The following is a 23,341-nucleotide window of genomic DNA, read 5'->3' as shown; positions in this document are numbered from 1 at the left end:
ATGCGAGCGTGCCAGCAAGGATTGAAAAATCCTTACAGATTAAATTCAAGCCAATTATCAAGCGATTGTGTTGACGGTTCTTTTGCCTCAACGAAGAGGACTTCAAGATTGCCAAGTGTAAAGAAAAGAAAAATTAAAAGAAGAATGGGGAACGGAGAAAGATGATTGAGTGAACAATCAAAGTAATAATTACTTACCTCTACTCCTATGCTTCGAAAAGAAAGTGCATAAAATGCTTCGAAATGGAAATGCTGAAAATAAATGCTTCGAAATATAAATCTATGTTAAACTACTCCTAAGATAAGGAAAATAACAAGAAATATTGAAATCAAGTGTCTTTGATTATGAATTCTGGATCTTTTACAATGTAGCCATTAATGGCTATTTATAGAAGAAAAAATACAGCAATAACTACTTAGTAACTACCCATTTCTTCCATCTTCATTCTTGTCTTGCCATGTGTCATTCCACTCATCCACTTTGTCCTCCCACTCATCCACTTTGTCCTTCACATTCTCCATTATCTCTATAACTTCTTTTAACTTCCAAATGAATAAAAGGATGCCACGTGTCTTGCAATTATATAAATAATAAATAATAATAAAAATTGCAGATTTATGGTGTTAACACATGCAATACCTGGTTATATCACAATTCAAGGATCCATTTGCTTTACAATAGAAAACAGGGTGGTGGATACAACACTGAGAACCTCTAGACGTGCCTGCAAGTAGGCTACAAGCATTACCAATTTGTCATTTTTATCAGTATTAACCGGAAGGCTCAACACCTAACTGTGTGGGTTTCTGGACTTTCACCAAGGACACACAAGCTAACATAATACCACAACTACACTCCTACATAGATTCACCAAGGTATTCACCTTTTTTTCTCAAAACAACAACAATTTCAATGTGTTAAATATGTTACAATGCTCAATGCAAATGGATGAGAAAACAGTTTCAATTCACCTAATTCTCATACAATTTCTACAACAATCATAACTATCCTTCACCGATATTCCAAAACAGATATCTCTAAATAGATAATTAATTTCCAACACAGATATACTTTCCAACATTTCTAATTAGGAGTGATAATTCATATCTAACTCCATGACCATCATCATCATTGTTCCAATTTCATAAAACAACATCAATTCCATTTTCTCTTTTCAAAAATCAAATTCTCACAATTTAGGGCAAAAACTCCTTTTTAAAAAAAAATCAATTTCCATGGATAAAATCCACCATTTAGAAAAACCCAAGCATTTTTATAATGCCACAATCATATACAAGAGCCTATTTTGAAAACCCCTTTTTTATTTCAAAACCAAACCCTAGGTTTTATCCAAAAATCCTCAAATCACTATTTTGTTTAAAAAAGCAAATAACTAAGTTAAAAATCATAAAAAAAGGTCAAAGTAATCCCTATCTCGAAGACAAGAACCAAGAAGAACAAGAGTTAAAACTTGACGAAGTTGAAAGCGAACTTGCTTCGATCAAAACGAAGCTCTAGATGAGCTCTACCTTTTTATCAAAGGGACTATGGTGTAGAAATCAACAAACCAAGATGTATTTGAGTTTTAGAGAGGGTTTCTAGAGAAAGAGTAAGTAGATCTAGGTTTTAGAGTGTTTTAGAGAGAGAGAGATGAGAAAATGACTCAAAAGTGACCCCTTTCAGACTGATATACACACAGATCGCTCGAGCGCAGGAATGATCACTCGAGCAACCAGACACAATGAAGACACCACTTGAGCGCAAGAATGGTCTCTCGAGCGCACAATGCACCCCTCCTAGTAGTTTAGACCTACGAAAGTTCACTCGAGCGCAAGAAGTGTCGCTCGAGCGTAGATATCAAGCTCTCAGTAATTTGCAAACTGTAAAAGACTACTCGAGCGCAAGAAACGTAGGTCGAGTGAACAAGCAAAATTTTGGGTAGAATTTCTTTTGACAAACAAGCTACCAATATGTTCCAAACACGACAATGATGCTCCAATAGCCAAACTCAATGAAGTACAAGATGAATAAGGACATAAATGATGATACAAGACAAGATATCTCAAATCCAAAACAATAAACGGGTCGGGTCTAAACCGGAATCTTTATAAGCTTCTTCTTCTTCTAATTCCACATAATCCAGACTCCCTAAGGCTTCTATTATTTTATTATTCTTTTTATTTTTGCATTGATTAGAAAAGTGGCCTATTTCTCCACATGCTCAACATTTGCAAGTCTTTTCTCCTTCTGGACAATAATTATTTTTTCTAAAAAACCTTCTTCTTTTGTTAAAATTATTGGTGTTTTTTTAATAATATTTTCTTTTATATTTTTCTCCTCTTTACACATTAAAATTTTTTCTTTTATAAAATGTTTTCTTTTTCTTATTGTAAGTTTTTCTTCTTTAAACTCATATCCCCATGAATTATATGTTTGCCAGCAATGTAAATATTGTTTTTTTCATTTTTCTTCTTTGCTTCATTTTCATGCATTCTTGCTCTACCCATTCTCTTAGATATTTAATTCTATGACCCAAGGTGCCACTTGTGGCATCTCATAATTCTTTTAACTATTTTTCATATTTTTCTTCTATATTAACATTTATAGGATATGGTAATTTACAAAAAAAAAAAAAAACACATGGTTAAATGAATTTTATTTCTACCTATTTGATAATAATCATAATGGGAGTATTCACATATATAATTTTCTATATATTCCTTATTACATATTTCTATGTTACTTAATTTCTTGACCTATTCTCTTTTTCTTTTATCTTCATCCCACTCTTTTTTTACAAATTCTTCTTCAATATATTTTACAAACATGTTTAACATACCTTCCAGGGTAGTTTCTGCTGTTAATTTTCTTTGTCACTTTCTCTTAGGTTGTCATACCATCTTGTTACTATACCTGTAAAGCTATGTTCAATATAATTTAGAAAACTTTGCATGATCCAACTACTACTATGGATATTTAAGACATGGTGCATGCCTCTCTTCTATTGTTTTATTACCTCACTTTTATTTGTAGCACAATCAATATCTAATAAATACCTTGTATTTCTTATTAGTTTTAACGGTACCTCCCTTAAGAATACTTTCTTCCTAGGGGTAAAATCAGCATAATTGGATGTTCCTCTAGCAAAAGACCCTCTATAATGTCATGTTCTCCTTCTATATTCATAATTTCTGGTATCATTTTCTAGTTGTTGTCTGGTAAAATTTTTAAAATCTAGATGATTTGGATTAGGAGGAGTAGACGAGCTACTTCCTTCTTATTTTACTACTACCATATCCATATCATTAAGGTTATTAGTTTCTTCTTCTAAGGCATTATCTTTTTCTATGTCTTTGAAATTTTCTAGTACATTATTTTCTTTTTCTTTTTGTGTGTCATCATTTCCCATTATTTGTTCTACATCTTCAAGGAGAATGTATTCCCTTTCTCCCAAACTAATTAATCTTAATTGTTTATAGATATCTTCTTCCAACTCTATTCTCTCATTATTTATTTATTCATCTACTATATCTAATAGTTCAACTATTTATAATATTATTTGTATTTTATTTCATTATCATTTTGTTTTTCAACCATTTCTTCTAACTATTTTAAACTCTAATTACTTAACTTCATTATCCTTTTGTTTTGCAAGTGAGACTAATTCAAAGGGTTCCTCCGGATTATTTCCTTTATATGGATATGGATATAGATCTAATTCTTTTTGTTTTTCTTCAAAAAAGGCTACTTGTTTTTCCGGATCTTGTACAAAATGTCTACTTTTGTTTATTGTTTCTAATTGATTAGTTCTAAGTTTTTTGTTAATTTCTTTTAATAGCCTAATTAAGGTATTATTTTGTTCTATTATTATTTGTAAAGAAGTATTATTGTTTAAGTTATCAGATTCTACTTCTTCACTATATTTAATACTCATACAAGGATTATTGGTAAGGCTGAGAAATCGGGCTTTGATACCAATTTGTGATAGATCTAGTTTAATATTAACTCTTGTAACAGTTTTTGCTAATAATCTACACTTGTCTTTTCTAATGATATTTTATTTTTCATACTAGTATAATTCTTTGGCTATAATTTATTATAGATTCCTAAAGCAATAGTCAAAAGAGAATTTAATCTATTTAACTCACTTTCTAATTCAAAAATATAATCTAAGTTATCTTTTATTTCAGTTCTATGTGTTGTAATTAAAAACATATAATTATTAATTCTAAGTTTATATGAATTTTGTCAAATTTGTAGAGTCAATTTATAATTTAATGAAACTTTATTGATGATGTGACTTTGAGTGTTGAGTCAATTTATAATTTAATGAAACTTTATTGATGATGTGAATTTGAGTGTTGATTTGGCCTTCCACCTAAGATTTGAGACAAATTTGAGCCAAGATATTTGAGGTCTTAAACCATCTCCAACGGTTCACCAAACTTGACATCAAATTTGAATTTTGGTGAAAAAGTCACTATTTGGTACTCCAACAGTTGCACCAAATCGGTATCAAATTGAGAATTCACCAAAAAGTTAATCAAAGTGAGAACAGGCAGTAGTTTTCACCATTTCACTGTGCGTGACCGTTGGGGAGACCAATTGGTCGACCAGCCGGTTGACCAACCGGTCCACCGGTTCCCTTACAAAAATTTTGGTTCAAACAGGTCAAAAGGTTCAAATAGGTAAAAAAAAAAATGCCTTACCGGTCGATCGCCCGGTTGACCGGCCGGTCAACCCCTATTTTGATGCCCACCATTGGAGCAGTCTGTATCAAAATGAGAAAAGGTGTCTTTTTTAACTGAAATTTGGTGAAAAATTTGGTAAACGATTGGAGAAGCTCTTAGGAATCAGTTTTAGATCTAATATCTCTCTCATTTTCTCACTCTAAACTTTTCTGCATCAATGGGTCCTTCATCTCCTCTCCACTTAGCTTTAAAAGAGTCCAAAAGAGGAAATAACGGGATGGGTTGGGAGATGGAGCACAGATCCTCCCCTTACACTCCCTCTTTGCACTTCCTCCTTGCAGGGCTTTTGGGTCCACTTTTAGGCTCAATTTTGATAATCTGAATCGTCCATATTTTAATATTTATTCAGTATATCATACCTGTAAAAAATCAAGTTGATCGGATATCAGAAAGTATGTGTTCGGAAAAATCGAACTAAAAACTATTTTTTTAAAGAATTTAATAAACAGTTTTCCGAACATATGCTTTCTGATATCTGATCAACTTGAGTTTTTACAGGTATGATATACTGAATAAATCTTAAAATATGAACGGTTCGAATTATCAAAATTGGGCCTAAAAGTGGGCCCGAAGGCCCTGCAAGGAGGGAGTGCAAGGAGGGAGTGCAGGGGGAGGATCCCAATTCTGGGTGGTGGCTGGTGGTTCTATCAAAAGATTTTATCATTATTGTGTTTGTTTGAAGATAAGGCTATGTGTCTTGGTCCATCACGAATCTCACACTCTGAGTTGATAGTTTTCCTAAATTATATATCTTCCATAGGAAAGATTATTGAGTCTCATGAGAGATGGGAGAGGTGGTGTTAATGGTGGAATTATGCGAAATTTGAATTAAAGTATTAACATATCATTCATATTGATTATTATTACCGTTACACTATATAAACCAAATCAAGTAATTCTAATTAAACATGTAATATGATAAAATTGTGCTAATATTTTTCTAATTTAAAATTAGTCTAAAGTAAAATAAGATACATAATTTCAACCACGAAAGAAGGGAGGGTAAGGGTGGCCATGGCCTTCCAACATTTTCAAAATTTTGTTAATCTATATAATAAGACACAAAGGTTTTTGAAAAATGTATCAAAATGTATGTGAGATACATTTTGATCCAATGGCTGAGATCAATTCTAAGAATATATTAACGGTACAGATCATAATAAATGACAAAGATTTTTGAAAATGTGAGATATATTCCTGCTCAAATATCTCTCTCCCTCAGCCTTCCACCTATCCACGTCTCTCTCTCCCTTTCTGTTCTCACCCACGTCTCTCTCCCTTAGCCTTCCACCTACCGACGTCTCTCTCAGCCTTCCCTCTTTATCTCTTTCTCCCTCTCTGTTCTTCTTCTTTCCGCTTCTCCCTCTTTGTCCTTCGCCGCTGCTCATCATCACCACTCGCAAGGGTTCGATTTCGCTCGGCTCGCAAGGTAAGACGCTGCTCATCATCACCAGTCGCAAGGTTCCCTCTCTCCTCTGTTATTGAAATATTTTTTTTGCTGCCTTAGGGTAGTCGATTTCTGCTTTCGCCGCTGCTCATCATCACTACTCTCAAGGGTTCGATTTCACTCGGCTCGCAAGGTAAGATGTCCTCCATTTCTGTCTCTCCCCCTTTTTCCTGCTCTATTTTTTACGATTTCCCTTTCTCCTCTGTTTGATTTTTAAAATGGAAAACTATTTGTAATGGAAAAGTATCTATTGGGTTCAGATTGGAATGGAAACTTGGGTTTTATTTTGTAGCAAATGTGTTCATTCAAACCTAACAGATTCATAGCAAATGTGTTCATTCAAAGTTCGATTTCTGCATCTCGATTTCTGGTTTGTATCTCTCTAATCCTAACATTATTTTCTAATCCGAACATTATTCAAAGTTTGAATTCAAAGTTTGATTTTTTTTTTATTATTTCCATTTATTATAATAATCCCTCTTTATCTCTTATTCAAAGTTTATACTTATTAAGTTATTGAGTGGAAGACTGAGAGGCACGGGCACAATTTGGATTTTGTATTGGGTGTGTGCAGATTTGGATTACACGGGTCTGTGCAGATTTGAATGATACATATTGAGTTATTTGAATGATATATATATTGAGTTATTGAGTTATTTGGATGATATCGATGTATGGAAAAGAAATTCTGCAAATCAAAAGAAATTCTTAACTGCTGGGTTCAAAAGAAATTCTGCAAATCAGAAATTCTATAGTTATTGAATTCAAATTCAAATTCTATAGTTATATGGAAAAGTATTTTTAACTGCTGGGTTCAATGGAAAAGAAAAGTATTTTTAACTGCTAGGTTCAATTTTTAACTGAACGTAAGTGGTGCCAGCCAGGCTTTAAGTTGAAGTTGGTACAAGGAATAACGATCAGGTTGGAAGGAACATGGGATTGAGATTGCAAGAAATTGAAAGCTATATATAGGTGTAGTTCTTGGGTTCCTTATTGTTGGGATGACCCTTAATTTGAGTGTTATTTCTTTATCCAATTCTGTAAGAAGTGTATGGACATAGAAATGCAATGAGGGTTTGTGTTTTAATTAACATCGAAGTACAGTTGGGAAATTAAAATTTCATAGATTTAGATAGTCTTTGATGTTAGAGTTCAAAGAACTTTCTCAAAGTCCTCAAACTCCATGGCCAAGGAAATTGTCTATCAGCTCTGTAACCCTTTCTGTTAGGAATGAGCTATCCATTTTCTTATTCTTTTTATTTTTTTATTTTTTTATTTTCTCTCTCTCTTTCATGTGTGAATGAGCTATCCATTTGTTTTTTCATCTGATTGTTTTATTTATTTATTTATTTTAAGTTGTTGAATGCTCAACTTCCTTTTTTTCCCTATAGGTGTATAATTTTCTTCACTCATATTGATGAGTCTTCCTCGAAGTGATCGAGAAATACATTGATTTAGTCAATTGTGTAGTTTCATTTTTAAGGATTGTTACATCCTTTTTTTGTTGTCATAACTATGACTACCAAGATAGAAGGATAATTTTCTGACGTAGTGTATTTACTTTTTGGATCAGCAGAAGGTGAAAAGAAACGGGTGATTACAGTTTTGAATGACGACATGGATGCTGTGAGAGTATACAGACAGATGCTTATAGTTTGTAATTGAGGTTCTTTCATTGAACCCCGGTTTCATATTTTTGGCTTGCATTTAATTTTTCTTAATTATAATTGTATTTCATGTGCTTTTGTCTCAGACACAACCTGTATGAGCACAAGAAAATTTCACACCGTCTTCAACTTGGTGCATAAATTTTGCTTATAAATTAGCTTTATTGAGAAGGGCAAAGACAAAAAATTCTCGAGTCATACAAAGCCATATCAACCCGTAAAAGAGGTCATCAAAGAATAGATAGTATGAGCAACACTCAATGATAAGGAAACTCTCACACAAAAAAAGAAAAAATAAAAATAAATACATCAATAATGGAAAAGAAAAATATTTTTCAAACATGACTTTAACCAATTCAGTATTATTATTTACTGTTGAAAACATGACTTTAGTATTCTCTCATTTTTATCTTAATTGAAAACATGACTTTAGTATTCTCTCATTGATTCGGGTAATAAGGTGCTCATGGCTAAAACAATCAAATCCAAAATTCAAGGTGTGAGTGGCAATTTGGCTGAAATCTTCATATCAGTGGAGTTTCATTCTCAGTTAATGGAGTTGTTTTCAATTTTTAATAACTCAGGAGTTGTCTTGGGTCTTCATTCTCAGTTCTGCTAATTTTTGCTGATGTTGTGTGTTGTTTTGCTGGCGTTTTTGCTCTGGTTTTTGGGTTTTTATTTGCTCTGTTCTCTTTGATTATGCTGCTGCTGGTTTTATGAAAAAGCTACATGTTCAACTTTCAATTGGCCATTGATGGTTTACTATAACTATGGCTATAGGCTTAAATGTTTCAAGTGTTACAGCTTTTTGTTAAAGAATCTCTGGTATGGTTTAGATGGTCCAAATTGGCAAGAAATTATGTGTCTTTTTATCTAACACTGAACACACAATGAGACGAGCTGAATTTACAAATACACTAGAACTAATGACATTGTGTGCAGTTGAGATTGCTTGATTGAGATGTGCAATTTGAACATGGGTTCTATTCTATTGCAGGTGCTTATCTTGCAAGATAGTGTAGAAGATAAGGATAATGAGATCACAAGGTTGAAGCAGGAGTTGCAGCAGAGGAGCATAGTGGAAGAGGTGAAGACTGAGGTAGCTTCTGATAAGAAAGATGGTGACATCGATGGAGGGATGCTATGTCCTGAAGCAGAAACAGAGACTTAGTAAACTTACATATCCGAAAGGACCGCGCTCTCGCTGTCTATATATTGTACATTAATTTTGGTTTTTTATTTTTCTTGACTTAAATTTTCTATATCTTTTAATAGGCCAATAATTTTTGAGACTTAGGAATAAATTCCCAAAGCTGTTGTAACATGATGCATAGGCATGATTTTTGAATGGGACTGCCCCCTTTCCCAACCCTCCCATTAAATGGTTGATTGTGGAGGCTGCAAAATGGGAATTGGGAAGTTCAGGACAACACTAGGGATGACATTCTTCCTCTCACTAACCTGCTGGACCGTATTCCATTTTTTTTAGTGTGCATACGGGGATTGTGCTCATTATCAATTTAGGGTTTAGAGAATATGTGCTAGAATGAAACCTATACTTTGTTATCATATTGATGGGTAGGCAACCATAAATGTTTTCAAATTTTTGGAATTGGTTTTTGCAGGATTTGAAAATGATGGATGTTTTTGAACTTTTCATTGTTTTTGTTTTTGAAAACACAGAAAATGAAAATACAACCAAACAGGTTACTACAATTCTCTTACAAGTTTATTGTGCATTTAAAAGTTATAGGATGTCCATTCAATAATTTTACTCTTTCTCAATATATTGTAGGGGATGTAACGCCCTCAGAATAATACATAAAATCCATCATTCAGACATGCAGTAATATAAGAAAATCAACCCCTTTTTCATTCATTAGAGTAGTTCTTACAACAATATTACATGTTAACAACAAAAGCAAATGCCCTACGGGCTTACAGCTTTCCAAGTCAACACTTGGTTACATAAAAGAAGAGTACTAACTCTATACAAAATAAGCCCTTGGCTTGATATACATGTAATACAAACAAAAATAATCAAAAAGAGTCTTCAACTCCCATAAATATCCAAGCTATGTCCTTGGAGGTGGCATGCTACTTGTACCTGAAAATAACGTCCCATATAGGGTGAGCCAACGCCTAGTAGAGATATGCTAAACACAGTATGAGTAGTAACTAAGACATTAGCAATTGATAAATGTTTAATTCCCATAAATCAATTCATAAACCATTTCCATTACATGACCTCTATGTCCATGTTTCATCTCATTTTCCGTTTCTTATCAAGTTTACAATTTACAACAACGGCTCAGAACCTGGCCAACAACTTACATGAGACAATGACTCATATTAAACGTTCCCATTTTACAATAGATAAGCATACTAGCTATATCAACATCTCAACAGATAAGCATACAAGCTGTATCCACATTTCAACAGATAAGCATACAAGTTGTATCCACATTACAACAGATAAGCATATGAGCTATATCAACACTTCCATAGATAAGCGTATGAGCTGTATCAACACATTAACTGACAAGCATATGAACTGTATCAGCGGAGTCCATCCCCTATCTCCTTCCAAACAACATCCGGTTTAGAGGTCCATCCCCTATCTTCCCCTAAACCGTGGAGTACATCCCCTATCTCCTCCTCCCACACACACAACGTATATACACATAGGTCATATATTCAACCAATCAATACATAACGTTAATGTATTCTATCAACCGTCATACTCTATGACATATCCAATTGATTAGTTTTAGTTTGCCTAATCATCATGCATTGTCTACAATAATCAAAACTACCCTCCACCGGTAGCCCAAGCAATTATTTCTAAACAGATAATAAAAGCTCCAACAGATAAAATATCAATATTTTCAAACGTGAGCGATTAATAAATCTAACTCCACCATTCTACCATATAATGAGCCAATTTCATTATTTCCAACTCAATTCCATATGATCACAACTTTCTCAAATTAATTATACCAATTAATTTATACAACAAATTAGGGTTTTCTACCCCCTTGTTCAATAATGACCCAATGGTCCATCTATCAGCAACCAACAACAATATCATTATTTTGAAACCCAAAATCCACATTTTAGAATCAAAATAACAAAACCCCTTTTTAACATTTTCAAACCCTAACTCCCCAAAATCAACCATTTAACAAAATGCCCAAAAAATCTAGGTCAAAACCCATAGTAGTGAGTAGGAATCCCTACCTCAAACTCGAAGCCCAAGATGAGAAGATGACGAAAATGAAGATGCTTCAAATCCCGAGATTCTCGGATCAAAAGATAGCCCTCGACGATCAACAACTTTTTTCTGAAGGCCAAAAGAAAGGAAAGCACTCTAACTAGATCAAACCCTAGAGAGAAGGGAGTTTCTAGAGAGAGAGGCTCTCAAAAATCGTTTTTGGGAAAGTAAGAGAGAGAAAGGAAATGTAAAAAGTGATTTAAAATTACCCAGCTGCCAACTGATATACGACATTCCTGCTCGAGCGGATAACAGGACGCTTGAGCGTCAAGAACAGAAAACTGGGTCCGCTCGAGCGCAAAAATGCCCGCTCGAGCGCCAAGACACAAAGACAAAGCACACCCGCTCGAGCGCGAAAGACCATTCCGCTCGAGCGTAGATTTTTATCTCCGAGAACTTTCACCAACAAGGCCCTACCCGCTCAAGCGCCAACAAGCCCGCTCGAGCGCAACCCGCTCGAGCGCAAGAAACCTGCTCGAGCGTAGAAAACACACCTGTAGAAGTTTTGCAGGGACACGAAATGTTGGAAGGGTGTAAATGTCACGCCCCACTTTTTAATACTCGAAGTATTACCAAATTCATTGACTTAATTCCATTTCAGAGATAACATGCGAAAATAAACTCATATATTCAACTCGTAGAAGTGAATGACAACACTCTCATTCGTATGCAATGTAAATACAACATGAGTCTGCTAAATAAATTGCCCTTGGGCTTACAGCATTAAAGAGTCAAGAAGAAGGGTGTAACCCTTTTACATATATGGCATTCCGCCAACATAAAAAAGGCCCCGTGGCCAACAATTAAGAAGATGTAAATCTTGTAGCACATCCTGCTCAACACCTGAAAAAGATTCAACGACGTGGGATGAACATATAATCCAGTAGGGATCTCAACATGGCCCTCAACAATAACAACTTACAGATAGCTATGATCATGAATGCCCAATCTCATACTAGAATAGTAATGTGACAGTTTATACAAAATATACATAAGTATGAACTTTCTCGAAAATAGCCATTTCATTCAACGCGATAAACGATTCATCCTTCATTTTCCTTTCATTATTCCTTAATCCCAGACTTTCATAAGATTAACAACTTCTTAGGAAATAATTTCACTAAGCCCATTACTTTCTTCCATTTTCCATACTTACAAAAGAATTGCCTTTTTCAAAACGTATTTTCAAATACTCAATTTCCTTCACACTTTCTAAAATCTCAAAATGGCATTTTGGTTTATTCCCAATACATTCAAATCTACACATGCATGCCCTTAAATAAAAAGGAGATAACAAATCATCAACGTGCGCATAAGCAACAAATGAGGCAACTCGGCCCTCCAGTACTATACCCATCACAATCCATGATATACTCAGATACACAGAAATATTAACATTAACAACTCTGCTCTACCTGCGATAGGCAAGGTAAGCTAAGGATACACCTACAACCAATGATAAGCCACGTTCCTCAGACAAAGACTGAAAGGCAACGACATCCAGTCCACATTCTCCAGACACAAGCTGGAAGGTAATGGAACCTCCTCCACATTCTCCAGGCACAAGCTGGAAGGTAATGGTACCTCGTCCACGTTCTCCAGGCGCTAGTTGGAAGGTAATGGTACCCCTCATTATAAGCGCGGTACGTAACATCAACCATCTCAATGTGACAAGGCACAACCAACAAGTGTAATACTTATCTCAACACTTCATTACATATAATGTTCAAAAGACACAGATGTAATGCAAACACAACAATTCAATACAACAATGTCATCCTCCACCGATGACCAAGGACAAAACCTCTAGATGCATGTATTTAGTACATCTATTAAAAGATTCAACTACCATGAGGTTTTAAACCCAACGATGGTACAAGCACGACAATTACAAATTTAAATTCCCCAAATGCGTGTATTCAACACCCATGATACAATAATCCAATTCACATATTTATTTTCTGAGACTCACGTGGAGTTAACACTATATTTTCCACTTTTCAAAATCACCTTTCATAATTTTCCAAATCAACATACTTCGTTACTTATTCTGAAACACTATTCCCATTTCAAAAACCAATTTTAATCCTTTCATTTTACACAGTCAAATCCATTCTTTTCATTGTACATAACCCGGTTCTATTGATGATAAATCCACAACCCAACTCGGTTCAACATGTTCATTTCAAATGACCCCAATGCCATAGTTAATTCCTTAACCGTTAGCGCCTTTTACACAATCTCATAACAATAATGGAAATTTACCAATATGCTTAACCATGCCCTCTTTTATATTATCAACTCAAAATATAATTTAGGGCTTTTCCTTATTTCAACAACAACATGCTATTTTACTTCCTCAATAGTCCAAAGAATAACCAATGACAATAAAACCATTCCCAATCAACCAACCCTAGGTTCCCTCATGATTTTCCAACAAACCCAACAATATGGATATGATTTTTATGCAATAAAAAACTACCACATGTCTATCTATAGACGAGGCATTGTAAAAGAACAAGGAAATCCCTACTTCAAGCTTAGGAGAGAAAACCACCCAAAAATCACCGGCGACGAAACCACGAACCACTCGGACCAAAAGGAAGCCCTTGACGAGATCTACAATCCATCTCAAAGGACCATGGTGAAAAAATCACTCTAGGAGAGTAGATCTAGAGATCTTTGAGCAAAAAAAAATGATTTTAGAGAGGGAGAGAGAGACTCACGGTTTAGAGAGGAAAAAGGAGAAGAAAAAGTAAAGAAAAGGTTAGGTAAGGGACCTATTTATAGTGTTAGGTCAAAGATAGATATAAGCCCCAAAGTCAACTCAAAATATCTAGTCAAAATATCCCTAAAAAGTAAGTCCAAACCGTGAGAAAAATCTGGCAAAAAGTCGCAGGTGTCGACCCCTGCAACAGTGGTGTCGACACCAAAGAGGAAAAAAAATCTGGGAAAGCTTTGACTGCACTGTAGGTGTCGACACCACCCCAGACTGGTGTCTATCCTATCTTCCAGGAACCAACACACAGACAGAAGAGGGTCGACACCACCCCCGACTGGTGTCTACCCTATCTTCCAGCAACCAACACACAGACAGAAGAGGGTCGACACCACCCCCGACTGGTGTCTACCCTATCTTCCAGCAACCAACACACAGACAGAAGAGGGTCGACACCACCCCCGACTGGTGTCTACCCTATGTTCTAGAAACACCTCCAGAACTTCATCAACAGGTAAGGGTCGACCCTAGGAAGGCTGGTGTCGACCCTAGAATGGAATTTCTAAGTCTCCAAGGAACTTTTGACAAGAATAAGTGCGAACAACCAACCCCAACAAGTTTAAATCAATTTGTACCCCTCCAAAACTAAAGTGCAACAACACCAAAGGTTCCCAAAATAGAATAAAGGGTTCAAATACATTTACCAAAAGCTTTAAAAGGCACAAGCGCTACAGTAAACCCCGCTCGAGCGCAAAATGACCCGCTCGAGCGGACCATTCAAAAACTAGGCAACAACAATGGGAGCCAAAGCTCTACCAACCGGTAACAACCAAGCCCAACACATCCTAAATTCAAGCAATTGGATTTAAAGGATGACAACAAGATAGATATAACTACCAACTCCACGGAACCGAGTCTGGAATACAACTGAACAGTAAAGGGACAACCGGGATCGCTATAGGGGACGAAAGGGTTAAATCCTAAGTTATTCTTTGTTTAGGCAGGCTGAATTAGATAGGATTAACATTCTTAAATTTATTTGCTTTAGAATTATCAATGCCTTTGGATTGTATATCATATCCTCTATTTGGATTGGTTTAGGATTGTGTGGTTTTGAGTTGTTGTTGCTGTTGTTGAGTTGTTTGCTGCTGTGGTTGCTGTGCTGTTGTTGGTGGTTCCAAAATGTATCACAAATGGTATGGTTCTCCAATCATTACTTTTTGGTTCTTCAATCATTATATTTTGGAGCATGCATAACCTATTTTAGTGTAAAGTTTCTAAAGATGAGCATGTTTCTTTTCTGCTAAATGATTTTATAAATTTTATCTATAAATTTTTCTTATAAACTGAAAGTGTATTTTTGTAGTTGCTATGGTCTATTTCTTATTCTCTCTCTCTCTCTCTCTCTCTCTCTCTCTCTCTCTCTCTCTCTCTCTCTCTCTCTCTCTCTATTTTTTTTTTCTTTTTCTTCAGGACCACTGAATCTCATTTGTGATTGGCAGCAGTAGTCCAATACAGGTGTGCTTTGTTTGGTGTTTATAACTTACTGTGAATATATCTTTGCTTATGCTCTACAAAATTGAAGACTCTTCTCTCTCTATTTCGCTTTGGTGCCTCATTTGATTCATGGTGTAGTTATCTGTAACCCTCGCACTTTGGTTCTTATTTCTTTGGTAACGTTTGGTAGCCGTCACGCTGCTCGACCTTACCACCACCATCGGCATCCCCACTACTCTCAATGCCACCACCCACAACTATTATCATCACCACTATCTAACAGCCATAACCACCAATTTGTCATAACCACCAATCTATCACCACCTCTAATAAATGTGCATATTCAGAAATATAATATATAAAAAAAATGTGCATATTTAGAAATATAATATATATATAAAAAAATGTTTAGGTTGAGTTTATGGTTGCCGTATATGATATTCATGTTATAAAGGAAAGTTTTTGTTTAAGTAACTATTTAGATTTATGAGTCTCTTACTAACAAGTGCCACTAAAGCACATGAAAAGTATAAAAAGAAACATGATACACTATTTATTGAATTCAATATATTTTTTCTTGAATTCAATTACACTTTTCACTGAAATTAGAACACTTCCTAACCATTTCACCTATTTTCACAACACTTTTACTCCAATAAGAGATAACAAATAAAAAAAAAATACCATATCTATATATTCACCAAATATATATAATCTTGTTTCAGACTTTAGGTGTCAGTGAATCACTCAGTAATTAAATCTCCTTAGGTAGTTGATAAGTTTGAAGTTCATTTAAAATTTCCCCACCCTTATATGGCAACATAGATGGAAACCCAACAGAGCATAGAAGCAAGAAGGAATATACTCTATAAATCAAAATTGATGGCATGAAGCATGTAACTAATATATGAAGGTTTTATCACAGACTTCGACGTTCCAACGCCTGAGGAGCTCCCGTTTGAAATTCTATCTTCATTTGATACAAAGAATACAACAATATACCCAAATGAACTCATTCGCAAACCTCCCAACGAAGATAATCCATAAGTAGTACTACTAATAATAATAATAATCCTCCTCCTCCTCCTCCTCCTCATAATAATAATAATAATAATGACAATAACAACAATGATGACCAACTCCAATACTGATATTCATTGGTTTTTTTTTTGCGAAGAATTTACGGAAGGATAAAACCCCACCGGCATTGTTTTTCAACATTGCCAGTCCCTAGCCTAGACGAAGGAGGAGGATTGTGTGTTAACCAAACAACCAACACATCAAAGTCCTATTAGATTTTGAATATGAATCTGAATATGAACATGCAGGTAAAGACTATGCCTGAATTTACTTAATTTACTTGATAATCCTGATTTTTTATTAGTTGGCTCCGTGCTTAGTTTTATTTGGAATATTTGGAATACTTGATAGTTTTAGAGTTTAGACTTTCATCAGTTACAAGTTTTATTTAAACTTTCCATTGCATTTTCAATGTGTTGGGTTAGATTTTTTGAATTCCCAATACATTTCCCCCCGATTATGATAATTTATTGCCTATAAAACCCACCATAATCACTATAAAGTGTATTGCTTTGTACAGTGATTAACAGTTTAACAATTTTAATTGTGAACCTCAATTCAAAACTTCCCCCAAATGGGTTTATTGTACACAAAGTGATATGATATCTGGGTGCTTTAGTTTATTACTTCCCTGTGTGCTCTATTTGTTTTTGGTTCTCCTTTCTGGGATAGCTCTGTTTCTTTCTATAAAGAACTTTTTCTATTGGTAATATGAAGAGTTCCTAATTAAAAGAAAAATTTCAGAGACTTGGCATTTTAACATTTATGTGTAATATGGCAAGAGATTTTATATATATATTTTTTTTGCACCTTTTTAAGGGAGTATAAAATTACTATAGTTGCCTTCATGAAATAATTGTTCATTATTGCTTATAAAATGGCTTTGTTATCTGTTGATTTTTTTTTTGGCATAAATTTATGTTTGGATTTTCCAAGTGATAAATGGTGAACTATAGTAATTTATGATTATAACGGGTTTTAATTTTGGTTTTAATTTCATCTCTACAAAATTGAAGTCGGTTAGAAAAGAGAAGAGTTCAAATTTGGAGAATTGTTGTGCTCCGATTTTAATTTTATCATTTTAATGTGATTGTTAATATACATCTATTCTAAACATTGGGTTGGCCTTTTCTTTTATTTTTTCTTAGATGTTTATTTTTTTATTTCTTCTCCTCTTGATTGTAGCCCATTAAGCATTTTTTATCCATGGCAGTTATTTATTTAAATAAAATTTTGAATTTTATTATCTGATTTGGTAGCAACTGATTTGGAAATAACATTTCATTGCCAATGAAATCCATGTTAACTTTTATTATTGCTAATTTCTTGTTTCTTGGTGTTTAAAATTATATAACCAAACAGTAGGTATGGTTGTTTTTTCATTAGTAATCAAGAAAGCTTTTTGGGAAATGGTAACAAAGAGGTAGAAAAATAATTCAAGCTACAAACAAGGCATGTTTCCTTCCCTGATTAGTGGTTAATTATATCCACAAACAGGGTATGTACCTTTCTATGATTGTGTTATGCATGGATTGGGCATGCATCTTTCCTTGGTGTATGTTTTCATTTGACTGTTGTTTTGGGCCAATATTTATTTTTATTTGACTGTTGTAAATTATCTACCTTCCATTTGTGCACCAAGTTTTTGCATTGATTGTTTTGGGCAAATAAGCCTAAAATTTTTCAAATAGAACTAATGGAATTGGGTTGGCTGAATCTTGAATCAACCCAATTCAATTAGAAATTTAAAATTGATAGGTAGTTTTGTTTCTTGAGTTACCATGAGGCTAATCCAAATAAACCCCAATTCCACTCTATTTTTTTATGGGTTCATTATCTTTTCATTAAAATTGTATTTTAAAAATAGCCCCATCACTTTTGATTTAAATTACAAGTCAAGTTATAATGTTTCCGTTCACATGTCATTTATGAGAGGTGCCAAAGATGGCTTCGGTGGTGAAGGTGAACCTGATGATAAGTGGGTGAAGGGTTTAAAAGTATAATTAATTAGTGTTAAAGAAGCCTGTTAATGTCATTTATAATTTTTTATTATATCAGTTTCATTACTTTAAAATTTTAGCAAATTTATTTATTTTTGGGTCTATTACTTATTGGGTCTTTTGTTGAATCTTTTGGTATTTGTGCTCCCCTCCTCCCTTTCCTCCTATTCTCTCCTTAATCTTTCTTTCTTTGAATGGTGGTATTGTGGAAGTCTTTGTAGCTTTCCTATGAGTGGTTTCGGTAGATGTTAGAGTTGTATAATGAAATAGAATGACTTTTGCATGATATTTTGGTTTCTATATTTTGCTATTTGTTATGGCTCTGGGCTGTGAACTCCCTACCATAGTTTCCCACCCATAAAAAAGTGTTGGCTTGACTATTTCATATTTAGTGGTTGGTCTTTCATTCTTAACTGGATGATTAGTTTTTTTTTTTTTTTGTTTTTAATAAGCAGTAATGATTATTCTTTTGTGCCAAAATGTTCATTCACCATTCCTCTTATGTGTGAAGTTTGTCATTTTGAATTGATTTGTTAAAATTGAGTTCTATAGCACAGTGAAATTGTTGTCATTCTGAATTGATTTATTTTAATGGAGTTCTATAGTGCAGTGAAATTGTTGTCATTATTTTAATTAACCTTCCGTTGAATTGATTTATTTTAATTGAGTTTTGTATTGTGTGTAGTGAAATTCATTTTAAATTGATTTATTACAATTGAATTCCATAGCACGTGTGGCACCAAAAAAATTATTGACCGTGCCTTCAGGCACGAGTTATCCCTAATCTGAATGAACCTAGGCTTTGATTTGTTTATTTTGTTAATGTTTATAATTTTTTTCACTTACTCTTATATTTTAATTTGCAATATTGGTGAACATTATAAATCTTATATGTTTGTTTCTTAATCTGCATTAAGGCTAGGCGAGTTGTTATTTTATTTGAGTTCTGTAGAGCGTATGGTACAAGTAAAATTGTTACAAGTTCTTTAAGAAGAATAGTATTTCTTCATATTTTTTCAATAGTTTTATCAAAAAATACTACAGATCCCATAAATCTCAACATGATACGTATAAATTATAATTGTATTTTGATCACACCATTATTTACACCGTGCCTTCAGGCACGGGCATACGCTAGTATCCCTATAAATTATGAGATTTAATAGAATGGCCCTTTAAGTTTTAAAAAATTCTTTTATTGACCCTTTATTTTATAAATATCCTTACAATATTTATGACATAAATCTTTAATTCTTTCATAAATTACATAATGGTATAAATTATATTTATTTTCTTTGTAAATCTATTTATATTTTTTTATTAAAAATATTCTTTAAGTAGATATTTTTAATTATATAAATTATATAAACCAATGAATGCCTCAAAATGGCAATCTAATAAATTTTACACATGGTCTTAATTATTAATTGTTTGGTTTGGAGTTTTCAAAAGTAATTTTTTAAGTTTTTAATTCGTGCCTATCTATATATAAAAAAAAATAATTAATTCACATTTTTGTATTTTTAATAATTTTTTAACATATTTTAATCATTTTTTTTTTTACTTTTAAAATCACTTGATCTTGATACACAGTATAAAATTTATATATAAATGTTTTAAAAAGTCATTAAATATAACAAAACACGAAGATGTGGTGAATTTTCATATTTTTGGTATTTGGTGAATACAAATATTATAATTTTTAAGTGTATCTAAATTAGGTATATCTAATAAAAAGTTTACGTGAAATATTAACAAATTTCACCAAATGCAAAAATATAAGAAAAATAAAAAAATTCAATTTTCAAAATAGCAGAGATAACGAAACAAAGACGATCTATTGATTTCTTTTGCTAATTTTGCATAATGATTATTTAAAAAAAAAATAGCATTTGTCAAAATGTTAACTTCTTTTTTTGTATTGGCTACACTTACAATAATTTTCTTGGCTGGCAGTGGCTTTGGTCCAGTCTAAGATCGGACTGGACCGTTTTGTTGGGTCTGTGAGGGCCCACCACGTGTCCCGTTTTGATAATCCGAACTGTTCAATGTGTAGAACTCGTCGAGTACTATATGCCTGTAAAAAATCACGTTGATCGGATATCGATAGCTATGTGAACAAAACAGTTTTTTATCAACCGTTAATTTTTTCACCGTCCATTTTTTTTTATACAAAACTGATTTGATCACATAGCTATTGATATCCGATCAACTTGATTTTTTTCAGACATATAATACTCGACGAGTTCTACACATTGAACGGTTCAGGTTATCAAAAAGGGCCCAAAAAATGAGCCCCATGGGCTGGACTGGACGGGTCCAGTCTTGATCTCAACTTGAGACAAGCTGGACCCTTCTTGGCTTCGTCCCTGATTCTAATGAATTCATAATTCCAAAATTTTACCTTGTTTGGTTCAAGAAATTGAGCCCACTTTTCAAAAAATTGAGTTTTTTATTTTTTTTATTTTTTATTTTTAGTAATTTTTTTTAATATTTTAGGAATTGTTTTAGATGTACTTAACCTAGATACACTTAAAAAGTATAATGTTTATGGAAACTGCTTTTAAAAATTCATCAAATACAAAATATATATATATATATATATATATACAAAATTTCAATATATTTTCATATTCTTGTGCATTTGTTGAATTTTTAAAATATTTTTTCACAAATATTTTACTTTTTAAGTGCATCTAAGTTATGTGTATCCAGAAAGTAAAAAAATATATATTAATTAAAATATTAAAAAAATTCACTAAAAACAATAAAAAAAATTTTAAAATCAATCAAAATTAAACGTGTAGTCCTGGAACTAAAAGTTGTATGCAATCTATTCCGGCAAAACAAAACCTAGCATAAGTTGACAACAAGAAGCAAGTAGTAAGCTATCCCAATTTGAAAATTATTTTTGTTTTTCCTTTTTTTTTTTCTTTTTATATATATTGAAGGCCATAGCTGGATAATAGAACTCGACCCTTACCTTTTAGAGAGCAAGGGCAAGAATACTGACAAAGGCCTCCTTTACGAACAGATTATTTTAGTAATTTTTTTACTTTTTACGAAAACAAATGCAGAAAAGTAGAGAAAGTGGGGTAACAATTTATAGTGACTTTTGATTTTTTCAAATACTCAGTCCCTAAACAAGGCCTAATTGAAAGTTTCAATGAAACTACTGTTCTAACTTTAATCCGAATTAGGACCACCACACCAATATTTATTGTTCACTCACAACGTTCACAATCTTCACTGCAAATATCCCATTCATCTGTGAAACTGGAGTAGTTAAAATCAAAGAATATATATATATATATATATATATATATACTAGCATATGCCCGTGCCTGAAGGCACGGTGTAAATAATGGTGTGATCAAAATACAATTATAATTTATACGTATCATGTTGAAATTTATGGGATCTGTAGTATTTTTTGATAAAACTATTGAAAAAATATGAAGAAATACTATTCTTCTTAAAGAACATGTAACAATTTTACTTGTACCATACGCTCTACAAAAATCAAATAAAATAACAACTTCCCTAGCCTTAATGCAGATTAAGAAACAAACATATAAGATTTATAATGTTCACCAATATTGCAAATTAAAATATAAGAGTAAGTCAAAAAAATTATAAACATTAACAAAATACACAAATCAAAGCCTAGGTTCATTCAGATTAGGATAACTCGTGCCTGAAGGCACGGTCAATAATTTTTTTGGTACCACACGTGCTATGGAATTCAATTGTAATAAATCAATTTAAAATGAATTTCACTACACACAATACAAAACTCAATTAAAATAAATCAATTCAACGGAAGGTTAATTAAAATAATGACAACAATTTCACTGCACTATAGAACTCCATTAAAATAAATCAATTCAGAATAACAACAATTTCACTGTGCTATAGAACTCAATTATAACAAATCAATTCAAAATGACAAACTTCACACATAAGAGGAATGGTGAATGAACATTTTGGCACAAAAGAATAATCATTGCTGCTTATTAAAAAAAAAAAAAAAAAAAAACTAATCATCCAGTTAAGAATGAAAGACCAACCACTAAATATGAAATAGTCAAGCCAACACTTTTTTATGGGTGGGAAACTATGGTAGGGAGTTCACAGCCCAGAGCCATAACAAATAGCAAAATATAGAAACCAAAATATCATGCAAAAGTCATTCTATTTCATTATACAACTCTAACATCTACCGAAACCACTCATAGGAAAGCTACAAAGACTTCCACAATACCACCATTCAAACGAAAGAAAGATTAAGGAGAGAATAGGAGCAAAGGGAGGGGGGGGGAGCACAAATACCAAAAGATTCAACAAAAGACCCAATAAGTAATAGACCCAAAAATAAATAAATTTGCTAAAATTTTAAAGTAATGAAACTGATATAATAAAAAATTATAAATGACATTAACAGGCTTCTTTAACACTAATTAATTATACTTTTAAACCCTTCACCCACTTATCATCAGGTTCACCTTCACCACCGAAGCCATCTTTGGCACCTCTCATAAATGACATGTGAACGGAAACATTATAACTTGACTTGTAATTTAAATCAAAAGTGATGGGGCTATTTTTAAAATAAAATTTTAATGAAAACATAATGAACCCATAAAAAAATAGAGTGGAATTGGGGTTTATTTGGATTAGCCTCATGGTAACTCAAGAAACAAAACTACCTATAAATTTTAAATTTCTAATTGAATTGGGTTGATTCAAGATTCAACCAACCCAATTCCATTATTTCTATTTGAAAAATTTTAGGCTTATTTGCCCAAAACAATCAAATGAAAAACTTGGTGCACAAATGGAAGGTAGATAATTTACAACAGTCAAATAAAAATAAATATTGGCCCAAAACAACAGTCAAATGAAA

The sequence above is a fragment of the Camellia sinensis genome, chromosome 10, assembly GCF_055761805.1.
Source record: "Camellia sinensis isolate YWXY chromosome 10, ASM5576180v1, whole genome shotgun sequence".
NCBI lineage: Eukaryota > Viridiplantae > Streptophyta > Magnoliopsida > Ericales > Theaceae > Camellia > Camellia sinensis.
Note: the sequence above shows the minus strand (reverse complement) of the source record.